This window comes from Coturnix japonica, chromosome 12 (assembly GCF_001577835.2).
Source record: "Coturnix japonica isolate 7356 chromosome 12, Coturnix japonica 2.1, whole genome shotgun sequence".
Lineage (NCBI taxonomy): Eukaryota > Metazoa > Chordata > Aves > Galliformes > Phasianidae > Coturnix > Coturnix japonica.
In genome coordinates this window covers 3,899,317-3,919,882 of record NC_029527.1, presented here as the reverse complement: position 1 = coordinate 3,919,882, position 20,566 = coordinate 3,899,317, and the positions used below count along the sequence as shown (strand labels likewise).

At 42.9% G+C, this 20,566-nt stretch overlaps 1 long non-coding RNA gene across 1 annotated transcript; it reads right to left on the bottom strand.

Moving 5' to 3' along the window:
* Positions 1 to 1,046: 1,046 nt before the first annotated feature.
* LOC107319728 lies at positions 1,047 to 19,636 on the bottom strand. Its single transcript, XR_004308769.1, has 4 exons — positions 18,038 to 19,636; positions 10,409 to 10,614; positions 3,303 to 3,364; positions 1,047 to 2,689 (listed from the first exon to the last, which is right to left on the bottom strand). It is a non-coding gene; the product is annotated as an uncharacterized LOC107319728 (long non-coding RNA).
* Positions 19,637 to 20,566: the final 930 nt, after the last annotated feature.

The following is a 20,566-nucleotide window of genomic DNA, read 5'->3' as shown; positions in this document are numbered from 1 at the left end:
ACTGTGTTTCTGATACAAAATGTAAATATCTGCTTTTCTAAATTTTATGCTAATTTGCCTTTTTACTTTACATAATTAGTTTCTTCTCAGTGGTATTTAAGAATTTAAAATATTTGTTCCATTTTAGTCATCCATTAAATAGCTGGTTTGCCTTTAGTGAGTGGAAATCAGCACAACCATTTCCTTGTTGCCTGGGAAACTCGTCTCAGGGTTTTCATCAAGTTAACATGTCAGCAAGGTCCTCCTTTAGATGTTACCCAAAAAGCACCGAGGATTGCAGCATAAGGACAGCACTTGTCTGAAATCCCCCCTCCTCCTGCTGTGAGTCCTCCAGACAAGGGATGAAGAGAAGGCAGGATTGACGTCAAAAGGCCCGAGCCATAGTACTGCTATCAGAACAGGGACAGCCTAACCCACAGTATCTTACAGGCTTATTTTTCTCCCCATTCTCTTACCAAAAGATTTAATTCACAGCATGCAGAACAGGTTGGGTGCTGTAGACACATTGCCTCCTAATCCTCTGAACTCCTTGAAAAGGGTGGGCTATGCAGCTTCTCTGCATTCCATACAACGTAAGAGCTTTGTTTTCAATTTATTTCTTTTTATTCAGCAGATAGTCCTCAATATCTTTCGCATCTCAAAGATATGCCATGTAAGTACAGCACGGATGGCTGAGTGGTCGTTTCCTCTCCCACATTCACAAGTTGTTCCTGGATTACAGGGCTCTTTGCACAGCGATCACACCTTCAGTGATGACAGAATGGGGTTTTCTTTCTCCCAGCGTTCAGAGCTGAAGTTTTGATTCTAATTTGGTAAATCTAGCAGAAGCACTTTTATTTTCACTTATAAAAACTTGAAGGGAAAAGAACCAAAAACATTAATTAATGGTCCCTCATGAGGGACCTGGTAAACGTGTCCTCACTAAAGCAGGTAGGCAGAGAGAGTTATCCACTCTTTCTTCAATGGTTGGCTGCTCTTTTCACTGATGTGTCAATACAAGTAGAGGTCACAAAAAAAAAACAGTGACCCAAGATGAACACAGAGACAGATGCAATATGTGCCATTGATTTTCTCATTGATTGGTAATGTTGACATAATGGTGGGATTCGTGTCTCTCATATTTAATACTATGGTGGGATCCACTAGAAAGAGCAAAAGCACAGCACAACAGTTTTTCAAAGGATATCATGTGCAAGTGTACCAGCCTGACCTGCACATGTATGGGTACACAGAAGGTCTGCCAGAATACAGGACAGCATTCAGCACCAACCTTTGGGCTACATGTTGTCATCTAGTTTTATATTAAATACATTGTACCTGGGGGAAGAGAAACATATGAGAGAAAAGCCCTTATGATTAAAAAAAAAAATAAAATGATATACTTTCTTTAGAGTTAGTAGCTCATGAAATGCCTGCAAGGCTTCTACTTCAATGTTGTGGTATGAAGCTGGAAGTCCATGAAGCTAACACCCCACACAGCCATTAGAAATCCCAAGATCCCAAGTTCATTCCAAGCAACTCCCAGTGAATCAGGTGGTATCAACACATTTTACCAGTGCACAAGGGAGCTGTTGGTGTTGTGTTTGTAACAATTAGAAGGCTTTCACAGGTTTTTTTCCAGTGGTGGGAAAACAGGCAAAGGATACAGAAAAACGCCAGGGGAAGAAGCTTTGTTTGTTGCATTCCTGATTATCAGCATGGCCCCAGTACGGGACAAGAGGCTTAGTATCTTTAGGAGCACTCTTACTTCTTTTCAGTCACCTCCAACCAAGCTACCTATCAAACTGAATTCAGATTACAGTGCAGGCAAATGCTTTTGTTCTACAAATGGTCTTCAGCCCTTCTCTCCTGTGGTGTCTGCAGCAGGGAGACCCACATGCCATGTGCATGCCTTGAAGTGGTTGTGGTGCTGCCCAGGACAAAGGCATTCTCATCTCTTGCACACTACACTGAGGAATTTTGTCTACCAGATGGACTACAGAGTGAAGAGCCAACAAGAGACAAGCCACAATTCATAGTTTCCTTGAATTCCTCCCACCAACCACACTAACCAGCATTTGTCAACAGGGAGTGGATGAACAATTAGTCACGGGAATAAAAAGAGCAGATTCTTGAAATGAACAGAGGATTGCTACTGTATAAAAACATCAAAATTAGATTGGATCCTTTTTCTGAGAAGTGAAAAATTTAGAGACCACGCCAAATGTTCAAATATGAACCTGCTTCATTGCAGGAAAAGGCTGCAATGCTGACAGATATTATCAGTCTCCTTCTAGAATGAGTCATTCTTCTAAGACTCAAGCTATGAGGAGGCACTGCTTCCAATCCTTATTGCTAAAGAGTCATTAATTTGTACAGTTACTACCATGAATGTGAATACAAGAGCAAGATGAAATCTAGCCCTGGGATAGGCAAGAACCACAGCACCAGCCCTTACATGTTTCTGCACATCCCAGGTTCCCCCCTCAGAAAGGGATGCGTTCAAGTTCTGCTACACTTGAAGGTACTTTAATATGGCCCTGCAGATCAGGACACTTACCTTAAACCAATCATCCTATTCAAAACCTGGTGTCAGCACCCCTCACCTCCCTGCGGTGCTGGGCTTCAAACACGCATGTGGTTGTCCCCAGGGCCCTATTGCTTCACAGACTGTGCTCAAAGCACAGGGCTTCCAGGTCAAAGATTATATCTATAGAAAAAATATTGATATGAGAGAAGTATTCCCCGTGGGCTTTAAAAATATACAGTCTTTCCCTAAACTATGGTTCATATCTTTCTTAATAGAATACAGCTGGCTTAAGGAGTAGAAATATTCAGGAACAATTACTTCAGCAAGTGGCGGAAGTATCCCCCAAAAGTGTATTTATATTCTATAAAATTGATTTATTAATGAAGGCATTTATTCATAGGAAACATACTCGGTAATGATAGCGAAAATTAATCAAACACCCTATTTGCAATTACTATTCCACCAACTCTAATCGAGAGATAAAATGTCCTTTAGCTATATTTTTGTCTATAAAGCGCACAGTGAAGCAGTTATTCAGGTACCTGTGCCAGAAATAGTTCAGCAGATTTCAGGGGTAAATGGATGCATCAAACAGTATCAATTAAAGCTCATTCTGGCTTAAAAAAAAAAGTAATGCAGTGTTCTCCTTGGGGTTTCTGTGACTTTCTAGTTATTTTGCATTATTAATTTGGAGTAATGCTTACACAGACACCAAGAGGAGTTTGACAGAAAATTAACACAGAGACTCCCCCAGAGATGTGAGATTTTTCTAAGCCCATTTTTCCTTACCCACCGTTAATGAATAATCATCTCCTTGGCAATGGTTCCCAGAGTAAAGGGCTTGTACTTTGGATCCTGTAAATATAGAAAAGTAATAAGTGTCAGATAACGTAGTATCAGGGGGGTTTATCTAAAGCATCTTTAGTGAGTAAATACCCTCCAATGCACTGAGTCATTTACTTGCTTCGAACTGTTAGTGATATTAATATAACTAGCTTCAGTATAAAGGGATTTGTACAGAAAAGTAACACTTATTCTGGTCCTTCTAAAGATACCTTGAAATCTTCTTCACACCTCTGCACATCGCCCACATCCATCCACACATTCTTCTGTCAGCCCTGCAACTAGTCAGTAAATTCAGGGAGTTCTTTTGTCCTTCCTTTCTCAAGTTGTGGGACAATGACTTCCATAGGGGTTTTCCTTGGATTTCATCACTCCATTTATCACAGGCATGGAAGGTGAGCGCTGGAAGACTTTTCCTGTTGCCCTTGTGCTAACAGGAAGCTGACCCCAGGGCAGCCTCTCATGGAGAAAAATTTCCTTGGGAAAATCTGAAACTGAGCTACAGCTCAATGCCCTTCAGAGAACCGATGAACTCACCCCCTTTACTGATGTCTGCAGAGCAGGGGCTGTTGCTCTGGGAGAATGCTCTGCTTGTCCCTCCTGAAGCTGCAAACCCTGCACTGCATTTCTGTATAGCAACCTCAGCATGTCCTTGCACAGGAGACCTGAATGCAGAAGGGAAAGGTTCTCAGGTCCTTGAATGGTGACAGAAAGAGTCCAATGGCTCCACCAGCAAAGCATGGCCAAAGAAATCTCCCTGGGAGTAGGACATCTGTGCCCAAGGGGCTCAGAGCATCCCATGTGAGACTATTAACAACAACCAAATGCTTTTCAGTGGGTTTTCCTGGCTACAAAACACTATTTTTCAATATAGTCACCAGTGTTAGCTTTGCACTGTTGCCAGCAATGAAGAAGAGCCTGTATGCTGTACTTTTAATAACCTGTGCTAATAGCACTATTGCTAACACCAAAACACTGCCCACCACCTCACTGTACTCATATCCACTGTTTGGTCTTCATAAATGTTCAGCAAGCATTGATGAATGTCAGTGGGTATCATTTCAATTCCATGCTTTTGCTTCACCTGCACTTCCCTATCAGACACTGCTGTGTCAGCAACAAAATGTAATGGAGAACTGGTGGGAAGGTTAAACTTCCCCTGTCATAGCTCCAGCACCTGCCTCTGATGTTGTGGGCGAACACAATAAAATGCAAGGCAACATTTTTGGAGCAGTTCTCGTACTAAAACCATGGTATTTTTAGTGCACACCATAAATAGCTTCTTAAAAGTAAACCCTAGAACAATTTTCCTGTCATACAGAAAATGCTGTTTACAAGTCCCACCTGTATACCCACCATGGACTAAAGCATTAGTCTATGCAAGGGCTGCAGCATCATGTCTCAGAAAACACCATGGAAAGCCAGTCCCGGCCCACACCTCTTACAAAGCACAGCTGGGGCTGGGGGAGAAGACCAGGAAATAATGAAGGCAAATTGTGCCCAGGGACCACTGTTATCCAGACACACATCACCTTTCATAGGACACAAACAAGTATGGCTTTGAGGCTCAGCCATTCCTCAAACACAGGTGTATCTGTAAATTTAGCATCTTAGTTATGAATAACAACAAAAAGATCAGATTGCTGCAGGCAAACCATCAGCTGTGGGCATCACCCAGTGTTTGATAAGCTCTTATTGACGTCACTAAGCCCAGGTTTCTGTTTGAGCAGATCTGTCTTCTCCTCGAATAAAAGCCAAACCAAACAGAAGAGGTAAATGTACAAAGGAATCCAGCTTACTCCAGGCCCTGGGTGAGCTCTGTGTGTTGCAGAGGGCAGCTCTCCCCAGCTGCCAGCCATCTTCACTCAATTCTCAAAAATATTAGTAAGTTAAGGACAAAAATGTTTTGTTTTGTTTTCTTTGCAAGGACTGCAAGATAGTTTGGCACAGATAGGGAATATAAGTTACAAACTAAAATGGCTCCTTTGAGGGAGCTCCAATAGATGTGCAACTGGAGGTGATATTCTACCAAAGCCTATCAATCCAATTGCTGGGATCCTCGTCTGGGAGACTCATGTGTTGCAATACATCTACCACCTCACTTGGATGTTTCTGTTATCACCATCTTTTTGCCAAAGCAAAAATTAGAAGACACTGAGAGCACAGAAAGTGCTTTCAAGTTGTGCCTGTCTGAATGTAGATCGTTCCCAGATTCAGGTGAAAACAAAGATGTTTTAAATAATATTTGCATCCCATAAAGGTTCCCTTCATGCCTATGCACACCAAGGCAGCAAATGGAGGCTTTCACAAGAGAAGTAATTGTATAGAAGTAGTGTTGGGAATAGAAGAGGTAGAAAAGCACAGAGTATGCACAATATAAAATTATTGTATTTTTTACTTGATTTACTACAGGATATTGTTCAAATAGTAAAGGGTGAAAGGAAATAATGATCAGTTAACTCATTATTAATGCTCATTTTCTTTTCCAGAATTGCCAGCGGGTTGAGTCAATTATTAAGCATGACAGCAGGGCTTTAATATATCAGCTATAGATTCCAATCACAGCGGTCTAGTTCAATAACTGGGGTTTTTTCTGCTTCATTTTGACTAATGGCATACTGCAGAAATTATTAAAATTCATCTTAGCACAAAAACCATTTAAAACCCCATGAAAAAAAAGAATAAAAAATGGCAGCGCAGCAGACCTCTGCTCATTATTTACCATAGAATTCAAAACAGCTACTAAGAAAACATCGAGCAGCTTCTCTGAAAACTTTTCAACAGCTACAACGTGACTGTGGAAGTTCAGTCAATGCCAAGAGTGCCTCTGATGAGCTGAGGCCCCATCTGTTGCCAATAAAGTGCATTCAGATTTTACAGGAAAATAAACTTCCCTCTGAAAACATGAATTCCTATGTGGGCCTTTGCCTACAGATTGCTCAGCTGAGCTGTGGAACATCACCAGCATCGGAGCAGCCTGGCACTGATCATGTGGGACTGGAACAGGCATTGCTGCCTCGCTGTGTGCAAACTGCCCCATGGGTAATGCAGGGAGGATGGGATTCTGCAGGACAGGACAGTCACCAAAACAATAGAAACAGAAGGGAGAACATTTCCATTGGCACCCTGAAGCCAAGAAAGGGTCATCTTGTGTCCAAATAGCATTTTGCCCCTAAACTGTCAAGAGCAAAAGCATAAGACAGTAATTAACCCACTCTCATGTTAATGGTTGAAAAAACTAAATTAAGCAATAGTGAAGACTTCACAAGATCATTTAGTGGAATGCCACTCAAGAACCAAGCCAGAACAAATCAGATAACAACATTTTAACATCATCCTCTGGACAACGTTTAAGAGCCACTAAGGGAAGGTCATGGAAGTGACCAACACCAGTTTGTTAGAAAATTCAGTCCAAATCAAAATGCTTTTGGCAAAATTCCTTTTGGCTCGAGGTGGCCAAGCTTTCACTGATGGTGCTTTATCATTCCACGACACTGCTAAAGGCTTTGTTTTGTGTGCTCAGCTGTAGCACAAACCAGCCTTTGGCTAACCAGGCCAAGGTTCAGTGCAGAAGAAAACATCATTATCAACAGTGGAAATGATGCTCTAATTGTTGATTTGCATATCTATCTGGTTAAATAATGATCTGGGGAAAGAAGTACTACATATGTTAAATTAATATATTTCATTTTCTTTAAGTAAATTAATCACGTGGTATTATAAAATACTCCCTATTCACATGTTGAGAAATAAAACTATTCCTCATTATTTTCATTCTAGCCTTATGAGAAATGACAAAGCCAGACTTTGACATCTATCTCTACTGTTATTACCTATTGTACTGCCAAAAGAGCGTGAAGGAAGAGAACTGCAAATTCCCTGTCACAGGGAGCTGATCTTTAGGACCCTGATTTATGTATGCCAGCAAGACAAGCACAGACTCTTGGGTGCTAAAATCCTGTGTTTGGGGAGAGCAGCAAGGAGGTGGGTGGCCAAACAGAGCAACCACAAGCACCCATCTGAGCACTATGATATAACTTAGGTATCCTCTGTCCAGACCAAATATACAGCGTTATACTGGAAAAAAAGCCCCATGAACTGCTAGCAGAACTACAGATAGTGAAGCCATAAGGGAAATGGAGGTAAAGGAGCAAATGTAATAACGTGTACACAGTAAATACACCTGCCCAGTATTTTGAATTTCCCATATGGTGAGACTTAAGTAAACAAGTCTTAAGATCTGCAATAAAAGATGCAAAGCTTGTTTCAAGTACAGCTGTTCTTAAACACAGAGTTTTGTGCCCACATAAGTGCCCACAGCAGCAAAAGCACCACACAGAAAAGTGCTGCAGCACAGGATTAATCACCTCAACTGAGCAACTTAAGGCAGGATCAACATCCCCACTCAAATCTCAGTCCTGTATTAGGGTGAAAGCAGGTATGTTCAGAACCCCATCAAGCTCTGGCTGGCACCAGCACCTTTCTCTAATTAGCTGCTTGCATTCAATTTGCAAATTTCAGCTTGAAAAAAAAAAAATTGAATTAATAAAAAGTAATACATTATTCATGAACCTATTCAGGCAATTTTATACCCTGCCATTCTAATTAACAGCAGCAATTAGAAAATAATAAATTGGATTCAGGCAGTACTCCCGTCTCAGTTAATGTGAAACTTTTAAACCAAGTTTACAGGTGTTCCTTGTCTTTAATATTAAAGCACTATAGTAGTTAAATGGTGATAGCCAAGGCCAGAACATTGTGGGGGTTGTTGCTGTCCCTTTCCCACCCATCAACCACTGGTTGTACATCTGATCTTAAAGGCAAAGCAGGAATTGAGAAGAATTACAAAGAATCCATGTGGGATGGCATTTGTTAACATATTTGTCTCTGAACTGGAGATAAATGGATCTAATGGATGGACAACACTTTGTTCTTTACTAAGGGAGGTGAGGCACTGGCACAGCTGCCCAGAGAGCTGTGGGTGCCCCATCCCTGGAGGTACTGAATGCCAGGCTGGGTTGGGCCCTGTGCAGCCCAAGTTGGTGCGGGCAGCCAGCCCATGGCAGGGGTTGGGGGTGGATGGGCTTTGAGGATATTTCCAACTCAAACCATCCTATGATTCCAGAGTTTGGATTTGTTATGATGACCATTTACTCTCGCTGTTCTGAGACAACTCTTTCTTGAGAGTATCCTCAAATAAACGTTTTAATTACTTTGTTCACATTTTTTTTTGTACTAAATTAGATGTTTGCTGCAGATAAATCACTCCACTGGACTTGTAATATGTTTATGTGTGTTTGTGGAGGCAACAGTTAGTGTAGCGATAGAGCACAGAAGCGATGCTTGGTTCAGGGTTTCCACATCAATCAGTTCAGAACACTGAGTAAGTAAAAAACCACTGTAAAACAGCTCACCTTCCAACACGCCAGTGATAAGTGCAATAGGAACAACAAAACGCTTTTAAAAAGGCACATATATTCTTGGATAATTTCAGAATTACTCAATGCTCAAAGGCATTTCTGCTTTGAAATAGCACCTCATCCTTATAAATTCTACAATGCAAATTGGTTGCTGAATGCCATCTATATATCAATTAGCAACCAATTAGCCAAAAAACACTTTCTTGTGGAGAACCCATCTTTAACTACAACTGCACATTTAGAAATCGTATGTTAATGAAAGATTTTCTCCTCTTGATAGTAACAATGCAAGATTGCAAGAGGCCCAGTTTTACATTTTAATTAAAATCTATGGTACCTGGGGGTGCTCCAGCAGTACCTGGCTGCTTAAATGGCTCTCAGGTTCCCCTAAACACACCTGAGCCAGTCCAGGAACATTTTGTAGCTGCAGTGTGCAATTGCTGCACTCTGAAGCCAGAGGCCTGTGCACTGAACAGGGCATTCTCCCCTCTCCCTTTGCTAAAGGCTGTCTTTGGAAGGTAAGAGCTCTGACTAGAGCTTATCCAAAGCTTCTCAATAGCAGAGAATATTGTAATAGAATCACAGAATCATTGAGGTTGGAAAAGGGCTCTAAGCTCATCTAGTCCAACCATTCTGCTTTGTCTCCATCAGCCCCTCCGTCCCTCAGCCACCTGCCAGCAGGGTCTCATCAGGCACCACGGCCCTGGGGACACACACCTTGTAAAAGCATCACAGACCGCTCACATGATAGCGATGTGTTTACACTGCTGGGCAGTTATGTCACTGCTTCCTCAATAAAATTATTTCAGGGGGCTGTAAGTTAGGTGTAAAAACTCACTTTGAGCTGGAACTTGGCACACACAGGCATGCAGACACAGCCAGATTTCTGGGAAGCGGGCAGAAATTTTGCAGTATTTCTGAGCTGTGCAGGTGCACAGGGTTTTGTGTGTGATTTCCACAGGGAGAAGCTGCAAAGCTCCCATGGGACAGGGCCTGGAAAGTCGATGGAGACTAAAACCACTGCCACTGCTTCCTTCCTTCCACCTCTGCAAACAAAGGGCAGAATGCAGCCCATTTGCTGGCTGCAGGAGCCCTCAGCTGAGAGATGCTTGTTTCCCAAGCACAGACTAAAACTACAAGGGCATAGGGAAGCTTCAGAGGCCGCATCACAAACCAGTGTCACACTGGGGACTTTTTGGAAGCCTAAAAATACTTGAGATGGATTGAAGCAATCCTTGAAGCAAGCTTTGTTGCAAACGAGTTTGGATATACCACCCGAATGCTACTCAAACTGCAGAGTTAAAATGCCTTCATGTCACCAGGACCTGAGACATACAGCCATAGAGTGCAAAGCCACTTGGCAGAGGTCCTTCCTGCAGGACACTGCAATTCCTGTGCTGGCACTGCAAGAAGAGCTGGTGGGTTTGCATGGGATTTCTTTCATCTCAGTGGGGAGAACATAGGAGTTTCTAAGATGGGAAGGGAAAAGTGACTCACTAGCAACCTCTTAAAACTTCCTGCAGAACAGGACACAGATCAACTCTAACCACAGTAGCCTGTGGACCATTTGCTGTTTAAAGTGTTTAGTACACTTGACCTTTTATAATGAAACAATAAACACATTTTCTTCACTTACTTCACAGCCTACCACTCTGTTAAAGAATAGACCAGACTTGAAGCACTTATTTGCCATGACATCTTGTTCCTCGAGTAGTGGGACGCTCCACCTTCATGTCATTTTTCCTGTGCTTTGCTGGGTTGAAAATCCATGTCTAGCCCCTGGGAGGTGAGTCATTTTCCCATGTGCTTCCACTTCAGCAGCAGCTGCAGCCTTCCTAGACTCTAAACGATGAACATATATAAAGAAGAAACACACAGAAAGAACAGTAATCATCTGGTAATAGGAAAAGGAATGTGGCTGACAATGAGGGTATTCTTATCTAATCTTTTGCAACCATATTTAGTGTTGTTAGTGGTTTAAGCACTACTATCTATCATCCCAACTGGAAATTATCTGACTTCCTGGTTCCACACATTGCTGGAGCTCAGGAACACATCACAGCCACTTCTTCCCACGGCACGTGCAGGATCCTGGTCACTGCTGAGCAGAGCAGGCACTGAGCACAGCAGTTTGCTCCAGCTCCAAGCACGATGTGATCCCAACTGAGAAACTTCAGGAGGATGCATGATCAGAAGTATAAATACAGCAGGAATTCTGATGGTTATCACAAGACAATCATCACACATCTGAATTTATAAGACGCAGGGCACAGTCTGGTGCTTCCTACTCCCGAGTGACATGATCTCATAGCCACACACCCCTGGAGCTGTACTGAGCCCTTTATGGGGAAGTATGCATTTCTGTGCTGGAAGAACATGCACTTGGCAGCTCATAGCTGTAGTTTACGCAAAGCTGTTTGTTTCTTGTAAACAGATTTGTTTTCCTTCGGTGGTAGGGACCCAAGAGAATGCAGTCTAGCAGCAAACAGAGAGTGTGCTCTCGTAGAGCATTAGCAGGGGACAAACAGACCTCCCAGCACGGGCAGAGTGCTGCCGTGATGGCTTTCACATGAAGAGGTGTGGTGAGTATATAAGGTCAGGAAATCTTTTGCTATGTGTATGAGCTCCCTGATGTTCGTGTTGCAGCATTTTCCAGGTGCCCTGCTCTGAGGCCGGGTGACAAATCCATGATGCTTATTATTTCCTGAGTCTCTCTATAACTACCTGGTCATTCTTCACAAGCTATAGCTGTGACCCAGTTCTTTGCTCTCTCATCAGTAGCAGGAAAGATTAAAGGGGTTATTACTCTTCCCCACTCAGGAAGTTCTGATACAGACCCAGACTTCATGAGCAAAATATCCATACCCAAAATATCCACCTGATAATACTGAAGTTAACACACGCCGCATGCATCAGACCCCAAAAAGAGAGCAGGAAGAAGAAGCAAGGGCTGAGGCCCAAAACCAAACCCTCATAGGACTTCTCAGTGGATGTAGGGCTCAGGGAGGTTCTCAGGAAGGAAGGATGGTGCCCACTCACCACCCACACTGTGGCCAGAAGGCAGCTGGAGCCTTGTAGGCTAACAGCACTGATCTCTTCAGAGTGCCCATCTCTAAACACCACTTATAAGCTTTTACAGCAGCGTGGTTATGTGATCACCGCTTTGTTTGATTTGATTCAAGGAATAAGCAAATCTGTTTCACACGTTTTTAAAAGCTTGCTGAGCCTGCCCAGCACACTGGGTGGCCGCTCCTATTGCAGCCAGTAAAAAAAAAAATCAGCAAACAAACACAATATGCCCAGCAACTCGATGTGGTGCTTCCTGCAGAAAGGATGCCAGCTCCTGATTCATGGCGAACAGAGAGCAGTGCCGATTTTCAGCTGGGAGAGCCACTGTGAATTCATAATGCACTTTTCCAGCTGAAATAATACACAGACCTGTGTGAACCAAATGTTCACAGTGGGCACATTTTTCCTCTTACTGTTTCCAAATAAAAATCAAATATAAATAGCAAGAAACCTACTAATGAATGGCAGTGTGAGAATATCAGCTGCGTTTCAAGTGAATATCTTTCTGGTACAGTGTATTAAGCTTTTCCTGGAGAGCAGTAGAAACCTTTGTGCTTGAGAAACTCACTTTCTGACAAATCCATAGGTGATAAAGCAAAGGAGAACGTGTATACTTCCTTCTTCAAATCCTGATTCAGCTTTTCATTCAGCCTTTCATCCATCTTAAATAGCAAACGTTCTGTGAAGCTCAGTAAGCCTGTGGTTGAGCAATGATGTGAACCATCATACCAGCAAGAAGACACGAGCTGAAGGGGCACATTCACCCTAAGGCATCCAATTCATAATTTCTACTGCAGGACACACTCAGACACAATAGTGAGAATTAACCTGCTGGAAATTTGCACCTGGTCACAACCAAGGAAGTTACAGTCTTGACATTTGGAGTGACTTTGAAGGATATTTCTGAGGATATTTGTCATTGGTGTGTGTGCAAATACCCTTCACCCGTTGTGTATTTCTGCCCAGGTAACGCTCCAGTCTCTTGGGATGGATTTCCAACACAACATGCATTAAAGCTACCCAGGCTGTGGCAGGCCCAGCCCTACCTCCCTGAGGAGGCAGCTGCCCACATGCACTTCCCAGCTTGCTTTCCCATGGAACTTTAGTGCTGTAAAAGACATTACTTCTGCAAAAAACAGCTCAGCAGGATTTGGGAAGCTTTATGCCCTTGTTTACGTTAGCTTGTTAGATTCTTTGAATAAAAGTTTAGCTTTTGTTGAATGATATATTTCACCTGGCAGAAGAACTGATGCTCCATTTCTTTCAGAGGCTAAACTCCCATTGACTTTAATAGCTGTCTGGCCAGCAAAAGACCTGTAAAAACCATTTAATGGAGCCATTTAACAGAAAAGGGCCTAATAGATGTATGAAAAGAAGCTTGTTTAAATGTTGGAGACAATTAGGAGACCCCTTAAATTAGTCAATGGCAAATCTTCCTCACTCCCTTCTTTCCACAGCTTGCAATCAGCAGGTCTGACAGAGTTCTGTTCTCCAGAAATGAAACTATGCTTTTACCCTGGAGAAAAAGCAAATGCACTGTATGTTCTCATCGTCATAAGAATGAGTTACTCAATAAAAACATGCTAATAACTCGGATTGTGGAACTGTTTCCTCAGATTGCACCACTATCTGAAGGATTTTCGTGAACTGCCATCCCTTGAAAGAGGAGAAGCACTATAATCTTTAAAGGCAGCAAGATACAACACAGCAGCCTGTAGATATCACTCTGGAGCCACGCAAAGCCACAGGATAACTCTCATTTTTAAGATTTTTGATTAGGTCTAAACTGCTATTGCTGCGTGCCTGGCATTCAGAGCCAACTACAGCAAAATGGTCTCAATCTGAATGGGGATTCTACTGATGGATAAAAGCAGCTTGAAGGAGGGCCCTTGCTGCAGGTAACCACATCTAGGATAGCTGTACCACCCTGCAACAGAGCTGTGTGCACACAGGGATCAGAAATAACACCTGGTAAGGCACAAGGAGGGCAGTGAGCTCCCGTGCCATTTCAGGCTGAACAAGAATGTGCCTCACAGTGAGGCACTGCCAGTTGGAGCCAGGAGTGCTGCTGGTGGGCTGGGACTCATGCAGAGCTGCTGCTTTGTTCCACGCCTGCAGCAGTAACAATGGTTAAATACAGCAAGTACATTTGGCCATCAAGAACAGGTCAAACTCAGCTGCCTTGTGGCCTTGCTGTTCTGGTCCCTGTCCTGCTTAAAGTTGGCTGCACCCTGATGTGTTGTAAATTTAGAGTACAAAGTGCTCTTATTCTCTCCATCCAAGGTGCTAGGGTTGTGACACCAGAACTCTTATGGGAGCAGATCAGAGCAAGCAGAGGGCGGTAGCCCAGCTCTGAGCAGAATACAAAGCTCCTTATGTTGGGAGATAACCTCAGGGTACTTTGAGAGCACTGAGTGGCAACCCAGAGCAGCATGAAGCCCAGGGACACACTGTCTCCCATCTTATCAAAATATGTTGGACAGGGATGAAGAAGTCGCATTCTTTGCAACCAAAGTGCCCCTGTCTATGAGGGTAACAGCTTCCTCTTTGTTCCTCAGACGTGTTCTGTACACTGGAAAGGACAAGAGGGATCAAACTAGTCAAGTGTTTTCAGTAACGGAGCTGAGTCAGCTGTGTATATTTAACACCAGTTTTCAGAAGGCTCACCTTGCCTCTGCAAGGCATCAGGTACAGAAAATCCTGTGTTACCTTCTCATGGACTGACTCACAGGAACTCTGATAGAAACCTGCTTACTTGCAACCAAGGTAAAACATAGACATGGAACAGAAAACAACACTGTAGTTGGACTCAACCACATGCCCAAATCACGAGGGAAACAAATCCCTCCTGGCTATTGTGGGCATTTGGAAACACATTTGTTAACTTCAAAATGGATAATGAAAAATATCTCTTTTCCTAAAAGGACAGCTATATTGTTGTGTAATAAAGAGCAGATGTCAAAAAGCATTTGAAAGCATTTATATATATATATATATATATAAAGAAAAGAGCTCAGAGCTCTGCAGTGCAGCCCCACAGCACCGTGCCACATGTGCCATCAGGGCTCTGGCTGCCAGACCCCAATGCTGGCACATGTAGCTGGGCAAAGCTCCACTGGAATGACCACAGCACAGCTGGGAATTGCTTCCCCACTGTTGGAGATTTCTCCTGGTGCCTCTGGTCACATGCAGAGATCTCAAAGAACAGATGCTGAGAGAAGCTTGCCTCAAAACGTGCAATGAGGGGCACAGCCAGGCCCTGGGGGTGTAAAGAAATGTGGTGCAACCCCAACTGTAGTGCTCAGGAGAGCCAGGGCAGTGAGGCTGAGGAGCTCTGCCAGCTTACAGCACTGAACAACCAGCTCACTGCTTAAGCATGTGCTCAAAGAGCAAAACTGAGATCCAGTTTCATATACAGTTTTATTAGAGGCCAGGATTGAGGCCAACTGTTTATCTGGTGTCTGGCCTAAGCACTGATAAAGACTTGGCTGAGATTTATATAATCTGCCATTAATAAAGGCAATTTATGATAGTCTGAAGCAAACACATGACCATCGCTGGCTTCAGTCATGGTACGCTCAGCAGAGGCCAGGCATTAGGCAAGCACAGAGATGAGACTAAATTCACTTCTTGTCCCCAAGTGCTGAAGCCGTAGGTCAGACTGAGACAAAAGCCTACAAAAAAGGTTCTGAGTTGAAACTGCCAGGGTCTGCTCATATAAACTGCATTGTTTTAATACAGCTCAGTACTGCACTCCATCCACTCAGCTGCACATTCACAGTGTCAGCTGCAGGAACCACCCTCCCACTGCAGAGATAAACCTGAACCTGAACTGATAGATGGATGAGTTAAACGCTACACACTACTAGTAGTTATGCTGCTGTGCACTGGGATGAGTCATAGCTCATAAACACCTTTTCTGAATTAAAAGCATCCAGATCAGAGACAGAAAAGCTATTACATTGCTGCTGCATTGTAGTAATTTGTGAACAGGCACAGAGGCTGCTGTACTTTGCATCTGCACAGCTCTTAGCTCAGGTGCCAGGATCCCAAGGATCCCAGCTGTAGGAGCCCAGCAATCCCTGTAGGACAACCACTGATCACCCCCAGAATAAAGCACGACAAGCAGCAGAAACAAGCTGACAGAACCAAATGTACAGGAACACTTTTGATCTCTATTCATAACCAAAACAGAATTCAAGGAAATATACTTATTGGTCAAATATTACCCTATACAAACCCAGCTTAATATAAAGGTGCATATTCCATTGCCTGCAACATATTAGAATTTACACTTCCCTATAATATACAAATCTGATCCTTACATAAGCTCTGTGTGTTTAAGGAATGTATATTGAAATGTACATGCACATTTATAGTTCAGATTCATCACTTAAAGAGTTCCATGTCCCTATCTGAAAGCCAAGACATTACTTTTCAAGATCTGCAATGAATGAGATCCAGATACAGGGTTGTTTCACATAAAGTATCATCAGTGCCAAAAGCTTCATCCAGAGAAAAATTCCAAGAATAATTATGTGGATCTAAATATCAAAGACCTGGTCCTGCTGTATTCCAAGCAAAGACGATGTCTATGAATGCATGGATAAATCATGTAAAAAGTGCATGTCAGAGGATATTAAAGGCAGGCACATAAAATAACTTCTAGAATAACGGTAAATGAGTAATTTTTCAACTGTCTTTTCAGGGCCTACTATAACATCACTGTGATTTAGTGCTAAAGGATTCCAATATGTTTATTTATTTAAACGTGGAATTTAATCATCAGAGCTTGATCACTCTAGATCATCTGGCTCTATAGCAAAATTTCACTGAAAGGCATTTTAAAATTCATCTGGGTTCATTCCTCTCACCATCTCCACCTACTCTGAATTACTCCCATACACCAGATCGATGCCAAAATTCTTGGCAGCGGAGCTTACACCATGCTAAGATCTGGCTCCAGGTACGAAGCTGTCAGGAGAGAAATGTCAGCACTTTCTCCAACAGCTCTTCTGAAGCACCTGGCTCAGCTCCTGCTACTTTGCCCACCCTGCTCCCCTGCTGAGCTCCCCAAGCACCTACAGCCATTGGGGTTGAGGCCAAGCACGTCCAACGTGCTGTCCTACTGCTAGAGAGAGACAAAAAGCTTGACCCATGGGTTTGGCCAGTTTGCATCTATTCACTCATTGAGGCCCAAGTCCCTCACGAGAGGGAGCTCTTATTGATCTCAGGACAAAACAAGAGGAGTCAGTAGCAGTGCTAGAAGCTGAGGATGCAGCGTGGCACCACCAAGGGCAGGCAGCACACATAGCAGGAGGCTTGGCTGCCAGCACTGTTTATTTGACAGAGAGCAAAGTTTAAGCAGAATCCAGTAGTGTACACCTAAACCTGAGTCTCTCATGTGACTCATGGTGAGGTTTCATGCTCATTACTGGCCCAGTGCTTATGGAGAACCGAGGGCCGTGAATCCAGGCACAGTTGTCCTTGACCTAAAGGGGAAGAAGTTCCCTCCAAGTGATACAGAAAATCAATCACCATAAGCAGATTCAAGACAAAAATACCAGTTTGAGTGAGCAACAGGCCTGGGAGGTACAACTAGAGGTCAAACTGCAGAGAATACTGACCTCACAGCAAAAAGAAACCATGTTATTTGATGCAACACAGAAGAGAATTTGATGCAGTCCTATAGCAAGTCTTAGAGACAAACCCAAGTGCTCTCCTAATAATGTAAGCACAAACTATTTACATTTTTCATTGCTTATGCAGCTGGTTTGGGCCTCCAGCTGTATAGAACTGATCAAGCTCTGTATGCACATCTGGACTGTAGGAGTCATTTATAGAGGAGAAAATTCTATTTTTTTCCTTCTAGGCTCTTATTTTAGGTTATTTGCATCACGATTATTAATAAAATACAAGATTTTCCACATAAAGAGAACATTATGGATATCTTGAACAGAGGGAGATGCTGGAAATCAGCAAGATGCATTGCAGATAAATGTAAGCAGTTTCTATACAATGCACATGGGCATGCCAGTATTGACACAGCATAGGAATTGACTGATGAATACTTCCAGACTATCATATTTCCTCGCTGCTATAACACCACTTTATCAGAGCTGAATTCAATCTTAGACATCTCAGTGATTCATGACGACATAACGGAGCCAGCTCTGTAATTTAACCAGCAAATTACCTCTTTCCAATCTGCAGGAGAAGTGATGCACAGTATACAAGAAAATAGGCAGCTCTTGGAGGAGATGCATTTCTCTGATTCATGAGGAAAGATGAACGAACTCGGTAAGTTTGCGGTACAACGGGAATGAGCTGTAGGATTGAGCACAAGAATATTTACTGCTTTTTGAGATATTCCTCATTGTTGGAGCAGTTCTGTGAATGTAATCATGGTATTTAAAGTCTAGATGCAGTCCTGCTGCTACCATGGGATCAGTTTATAATTACTGGAGTCAATGAAAGGAGCAGCAAATTCTGTCAGTTTTCCCTGAAATGTCTCTGTATTCCCATTTGGCTCCAAATACAGGGGGAAAAAAAAATGCTGTTTGCCAGACAGCCAACTTTGGAAGCTGTTAAAGTTATCTGAGGTGAAAACAGGAGAAAAAAAATTGCACCTTCTTCCTTCCCAAAGGATGTAAAGCTGTGCCCCCAGTGCCTCCACAAGCTGGACACACACACAAGGCCAGGCGTCACACACATGGTGGTGCTGCATCTCTGCCAGACACCAACACCATGTGCTGATAAAGTGTGAAGCCATCATCCCATCTCTGCCATCCCCAGCCTGATCTTCACGGGGAATCCCACACGTGCATGTCCTTCCTATTCCCTCTCACACACTGCATGGAGGTGATGCCACAGAGCTGCCTATGAGGCAGGGTCTGAGCAGCAGCCCACCTTCCCACTCAGGCCTTGATGGCAGCCCTCATAACAAAGGCCAAGGCTTAGGGAACCCAGAATGGATCAAAACAAGAAGTAGGATCTGACTGCTCATAGATGAGTGGGCTCAGCAAATCAGTCTGTTGCATGGCCCTGCTTTCTCAGAGACACTGAGCAATAAGTTGTCTCATTGCATTTGTTTTCACCTGGGGAAGAACAGCAGAGCTGCCTTTCTCTGGGCATTGATTCAGCTCTTAAAGTAGAACCAGACCATATGGGAGCACTGTAAATAGCCAGGGCACAAAACAAATAAATAAATAGTTGCTGAGAGTAAGTTAAGCCAGCAGAAGGAAGACCTCTGCAATTTGGCAGTTTTAAACGTGCAATGATTAATTTCCCCAGTAACAATGAGGCAGTGTCCTCTAGTGGTTATAGCACTGGACAGAGCCGTGAGCCCAGCAGTTCACTCCTTGTCTCACAGGTCCTCATGGCACAACCTCTAGCAGTTCCCTTTGCATGAGTTCCACAACACCACTATGGTGCCTTACGTGTGTTTGAACAGCACCCAGGAACTAAATAGGCCCAAGATGCCCAAATGTTCTCAGAAATTAGGTCCCAGCTGATGTTTATTGATGCCCTATTAGCAATGTTTAGGACCATTTATATTTTTATTTGTTAAGAAGTCATGAAGTCAAAAGCCATTTCTGACCGTCATTGTAAGTGCTTCTATGAGGACAGAGTAGGCAGGGTATTGAAAAGAAGACTGATAACCCTTTACCACATGGGACCACATGGAGATTATGCTGGGATGCCCACAGTGTGGAATACACCACCTATGATGAAGAAACAGCACATCAGGTCACTGTGAAGACTCGTGAAATGGTCTTGAAACGTGCATCCTAGAATAAGGGGTCCAGGAGACCCAGCACATCACAGAGTCAAAAATACTAAGCGTACTTTGACTCCATGGAAAATAACTGGCTCATTTTACTATAGAATTACTATATTATCAACATCTTTAGACCAGAGTGGTATCAAAAGGAGGGTTTCTTGGTTCTTTCCTGGTTCTTTATGCAAATCATATTGGTCCTTCAGTTGAAAATGATTCCTGAAATAACAACTTGCTAGACCACTTTCAACAGCTTGCTGGAAAACACTGTACCAAAGCCAGGAAACGTCTGCTGTGAGATTTCAGCTACACTGTCAGCCAGTTTAAGAGCAGAGAACAGGTGCACCACAAACCTCAAGTGAAGCTTTCTTTATTTTTACCTGGGAAAAAAAAAATAAAAATCACATTCCATAAAAAGATCAGCTTGAAATGGGTCTTGTAAAAATTCAATATACTGAAACAAGCCGGTATCACAGAGTTCCCAATTAGTCTGGCTATAACGAGGTGACTTACACAGAGGTTTTGGAGATCTGCACATAATGTTTTGAATTCTGCTAAGAACTTTTCAAAGTATTGTTAGCTTGAGATTTAGCTTGGATTTAAATGACCAGATTGGTTGATTAATAATAATATAATTAATATAATTACACCGGATAAATACTCATATAACTGAATTTGTCTAATCCAAAACACATAACACACAGTAAGAGTAATAAAACAATGTCGCTCTGAAACTGAGACTTATGGAAACAACTAACCAGATAGCTCTGCTAAAAGAATGCCATCTAGCACTTGCAATAACTATTCTCAGCTCAATGCAGAGTTGGTGGATTTCCAAGCAATCACGATTGTGATACACTGAGACATGTTACTAGGGGAACTCGAAATGCTATAGTTGAGTGAAAATTTTTGACCTAGTGGGAGTCCTGGAATTTCTCAGAGCAT